The sequence below is a fragment of the Palaemon carinicauda genome, chromosome 3 (genome assembly GCF_036898095.1).
Source record: "Palaemon carinicauda isolate YSFRI2023 chromosome 3, ASM3689809v2, whole genome shotgun sequence".
NCBI classification, from domain to species: Eukaryota; Metazoa; Arthropoda; class Malacostraca; order Decapoda; family Palaemonidae; genus Palaemon; species Palaemon carinicauda.
The window spans coordinates 22598982-22604821 of record NC_090727.1 but is presented as its reverse complement, the minus strand read 5'-3'; positions in this window follow the sequence as shown (position 1 = coordinate 22604821).

Genomic DNA, 5840 nt, shown 5'->3' with positions numbered 1-5840 from the left:
AGTATTTAGTAGGCTACAAATTTGTGTTGAAAAATGCCTGGAGAAATTACTTCTGGTCTAGGGAACTTTTAGGGACCGTCTAGGGATGTTCCTGACAGTGTAGACTATAGAAGAAGATTCATTTCTGTCTGACACAGAGAGGAAGAAGGAAGTGTTTTTATACTTGTGATTCTGTGAAGAATGAAGGATTTAAGGGGTAAGGAGAGACACATTTTACAAGGTTTATTTCTTTTTATTATGTTCTCGATGTTGTTTTATTACTTACAATACTTTTGATTCTAATATATCATGTATTGTAGGTTTCCATGGTTGATAGCAAACCATCGAATTTCTGTAAGGGTCTTTTAATGGCGAAGAATTTTTCATGAAAAGACATTTCTCGAAATGCTCTTTTTAGCGTGTGGTGGTGATCCAATAGTCAGTGAAAATGTGAAAAGTTATTAGATGAGTTTTTTTCTAGATGTGACTTTTAACTTTTCGATTAACAATAGGATGGTGTATAATTGTAGCTGTGTAGTTTGAGTTCCAAATGGGGACACTGTAACCATCAATAATACAATTCTCTTTCTTTAGGGAACATCCATTGTCTCGCTACATTAGTTTAAAAGTCCTTGTCCAGCCACGCACACTAATTAGTCTCTCTCTCTCTCTCTCTCTCTCTCTCTCTCTCTCTCTCTCTCTCTCTCTCTCTCTCTCTCTCTCTCTCTCAAATCCATTGACAAGTCCTTGTCCAGCCACGCACACTAATTAGTCTCTCTCTCTCTCTCTCTCTCTCTCTCTCTCTCTCTCTCTCTCTCTCTCTCTCTCTCTCTCTCTCTCTCTCAAATCCATTGAAAAGTCCTTGTCCAGCCACGCACACTAATTAGTCTCTCTCTCTCTCTCTCTCTCTCTCTCTCTCTCTCTCTCTCTCTCTCTCCTCTCTCTCTCTCTCTCTCTCTCTCTCTCTCTCTCTCAAATCCATTGAAATACTAAATATTCGGAAGTGTATCCCTCAGCACATGTACTTACACAGAAGTGTTTGGTAGAATAAGAGGCTTAGTTTTGATCTAAAGGGACTATATACCACTAATAAATTGAAATCAAGTTTGAATTAAAACAGGAAATTATCGTGATAAAAGCACAAGTATAAGCATGGCTTTTTATTTAGATTTTTAGAGGATAAACTTGGGAAAACCTTTATATATATATATATATATATATATATATATATATATATATATATATATATAGAGAGAGAGAGAGAGAGAGAGAGAGAGAGAGAGAGAGAGAGAGAGAGAGAGAGAGAGAGAGAGAGAGAGAGACTATTTTGTATGCAACTCATGGTTTTTTTTTCATTCCAATAGCAGACGTTTAATTACCTCATTAGTTAATGACTAATTAACTCTTACTGATAAACGGAGAACAAATATGCAGAAAACCAGTTCTGTCTGGTTGGTCGAAAAAAAACAGGCAAGGAACCCCATCCCCCTTACAGTAAGAGTTGTCAGGGAATTCCCAAAAAGAAGAAAAAAAAAATTAGTTTTTAATCTGGAAATGGGAGGCCTTATTTAGTAATTAATACTAAGACTTCGTTTAGTATCAAGGTAAATAGCTGAATTTGTTTTGCATTAATTAATTTTGTTACTAAATAATGATTACCTTTATTTGCGACAATATCAATTTATGAAAAAAAATGGTTATTAGTGATCCATATTATTGCATGAAATTTTTATCCTATTTTTAATACGTTATGGATTAAGCAAGTTGAATCGAAGGCGTGTCTATAACTGTAATAATTAGCATAAAAGATAATTTGACTTTAAGGCTGGTTGTAAAGGATCAGTGCTTCTCTTTTTAACCATTATAACATTAGTTATAATTATAATCTGACGGAGTAGGCCTACATATTTTTAATGACTTAATTGTTCACATTTTAAATTGTGGTAAAGAACGACTCAAAATGGTTGAGAGCATTGGTTTCACAATCGTGTAATGTAGACTGTAACGTCATACAGCAGTGGGAATCTTTATTTAAAGTTACAATTTACGTATCAAATTCCAAATGACTTAATTGTTACGTCATTTTTGCCTTTCTAGGTGACATAGACACACTTGCATGAGTTACTCATCTGGCAATAATCGTGACTTTTCTTAAATATTAATTGTTGTAAAAATAAAAAACCAGTCATAGGTTATAGGTTTTATTGCACACAAAAACTGGAGTCACCTCCTGAAACAATAGAAACAGCCACTATTACAACACGTACTACCTTACATGACAATAACAAACAAATGCATCAAAGTAAGGGCCAGACAACACAGGGACATCCACAAGCAACAATATGCGCGAAGACACACAAATAGCAACATAATAAGCTAGTAAATGCAAGCAGAGAAACACAACGTACATGAGAGCATAAATGTAAAACTACATTGAACATATATTACCACAGTTTGATTTTGGAGTGTCCTTCTCCTAGAAGAGCTGCTTACCATAGCTAAAGAGTCTCTTCTACCCTTAACAAGAGGAAAGTAGCCACTGGGGGCAAATGGGTTCAAATTATTGGAGCTAAGATACATATGTTTAATATAAATTACAGAGATTTCAAATATGCGACACCAATAGGCCTACTCAATGAGTCTTCACTGGACATACGAAAGACTAAATATATTATTAAGGCTTTCAAGTTTCGACAATTTCAACATTTTATATCTTAAAAAGTCTGTAATTGCTCGAACAATTTGATAATACGTAAATATATTACGTGAATTTGCTTGTTTGTTAACAGCAGCCCATAAACTAGAGGAACCTTCTCGCCTTATGCATTTATACCGGGAAATATCTGCTGTCTCATTGGCTGGTTGTCTGTGACGTCAGACCCTCGTATTTATGAATGAAGGTTACGTAGAAGGCCTAGGGGTGAAAAACCTATACGTATTTTAGATTAACTAGAGCTTGAAAAAATATATTTTACAAAAAATAGTCTTAATAATACTATTAATTATAAAATAAAATAAATAAAGAATCTTATTAAAGGCTGTAAATTAGATAAATAAGTTGTATTCGAAGGAATAATTGACTAACTTTCTGGCTACGATGATATATGTGTGTGTGTTCGTTTGTGCGTAAAGCCGTAGAAAAACCTATACGTATTTTAAATTAATTAGAGCTTGAAAAAAATTATTTTACAGAAAATAATCTTGATAATACTATTAATTTCAAAATAAAATAAATATGAAATCTTATTAATGGCTGTAAGTTAGATAAATAAGTCATATTCGAAGGAATAATTGACTAACTTTCTGGCTACGATGTTCTATGCGTGTGTTCGTTTGTGCGTGAAAAGAAGGCGATAACCAATCACAGCTGAGGAAGATATAGCCAATCAGAGGACTGGAATGTACCACTAAGAGTAACGGGAGCTTATGAGTTGCTGTTGGAGAAAGCTGCTCAATTGCCCGTAAATTTACGTTAAAACGCTTTCGAAAAACAAAATAGGATGAAAAAAACGTCAATAGCTACAGCTGATTTTTTGGTCAACAGCAGCTCATAAATCGGAGGAACCCTCTCGTCTTATGCACTTCTAGCGGGAAATATCTGTCGTCTCATTGGCTGAGACGTCCTCTGCTGTGATTGGTGGTAGTATGTGATGTCAGACAATAGTATTTTATGAATTAATTCGATTCGGTAGGAGTGAAATATCTATACGTATTGCAGATGAATTAGGACTGATACATTATAGTTTATAGTAAAAATGAAGTTTTAATATAATTAATTTACTAATAAAATAGATAAAAAATCTTGATTGAATGCTTAAGCTGATTAAATACGTCTTTTTTAGAAGAAATAATGAACTAGGTTTTGGCTACGATGTATAACGTGTATGTTGGAGTTTGTAAACAAAGGTAACAACCAATCACAGCTGAGAAGATACAGCCAATCAGAGGGCTGGATTATCCCGACAAGAGAGAGTTTCTGCGATTTATGAGCTGTTGCTCGAGAAATCAGTTACTTATTTTTTACCTTAAAAGTTCAAATGCTTTGACATTATTTACTCGCTCGCCAACAGCAGCCACAATCCTGAGGAACCCTCTCGCCTTTATGTATATTTAGCGGGAAATATCTGTTGTCTCTGAGTCTCTGACTGATTTGTCCTCTGCTGTGATTGGTGGTTACATATGACGTCATAAGACTGTATTTTTATGAATGAAATTACGTATCAGACCTGGGAGGGGGAAATACCTATACGTATATCAGATGAATTAGGACTTAGATAATTAGATTTTATAAAAATAACCTTGTAAAAGTTAGTACTACTATAACCTATCAATTAAAGGCCGTAAATTAAATAAATACGCCAAATTTGAAAGAATAATAGTCTGAGAGCTTTGCCCTACAGTGGACTAGAAACGGTTACCTTTGTTGTTGATATATATATATATATATATATATATATATATATATATATATATATATATAATTATATTATATATATATATATATATGATATTATATATATATATATATATATTATATAAATCACTAACATCCAATTGCCATATCGTGCAACTTGGCGCCAAAATCTTTCCTAAAACCTCTAACTCATTCCAAAGGACGAAGCAATATGAAACTATCGCTCAATTCAGAAGAAAATTCCCCACTCGATCGGACGAAATAATATGAAAATATCGCTCAATTCAGAGGAAGACCAGAAAGGGTTCCAAGTCCGAGTGCTTTTAAAGTAACATCATCACCATAATAATAATAATAATAATAATAATAATAATAATAATAATAATAATAATAATAATAATGTTTTTTTAATTAGATATACTTTTTGGCCTTTTCTTGTCAACATTGCTTATATATTTTTCATTGGCATTTTTGTTTATTATAAAGCTTCATATATGGCCAAGGCATATAATGAGAATGGCAGACAATAAATAGATGGACATAAAGAATAAATGGTAGTAGATTGGTCAGGACACCAGCCACCCGTTGAGATACTACCGCTAGAGAGTCATGGGGTCTTTTGACTGGCCAGACAGTACTACATTAGATCCTTCTCTCTGGTTACGGTTCGTTTTCCCTTTGCCTACATATACACACCATATAGTCTGGCCCATTCTTTACATATTCTCCTCTGTCCTCATACACCTGACAAAACAGATTACCAAACAATTCTTCTTCACTTTGGGTTACTGTAACTTAATTGTTCAGTGGCCATTTTTCTCTTGGTAAGGGTAGAAGAGACTCTTTAGCTATGGTAAGCAGCTCTTCTAGGAGAAGGACACTCCAATATCAAACCATTGTTCTTTAGTCTTGGGTAGTGACATAGTATCTGTACCATGGTCTTCCACTGCCTTGGGGGGTGGAGGGGGTGTGGGGGGGGGGGGGTGAGTAGAAACGTCCTGCAAAAAAGACTGGTGAGAATCATAAGCTCCAGTGATTGCTTGACTCATACATCGCCACTCTTCCTGTCGCTCTCGATATTGAAGGTGGAAGACGCTTATAATGTTATTATTATTATTATCATTATTTTCTAATCTACAACCCTAGTTGGAAAAGCAGGATGCTATAAGCCCAGGGGCCCCAAAAGGGAAAATAGCCCTTAATGAATATGATGTTCCAGACACTTAAATTAAACAAATTTAAAGATTTAAGACGAAAAATAATCCAGGAGCAATCAGTTCATCCATATGGAACAAGAAATTCAAAATTAACTCTTTCTTTCATAATACTCAAATATGAACCAAGTTTGAAGTCTCTGTGACAACGATGTCCAAACTTATGGCTGATTACGTGAATTGGACATTTTGCTTAACCCTTATTCTATATACCTTGGCTTAACCGTGACCTT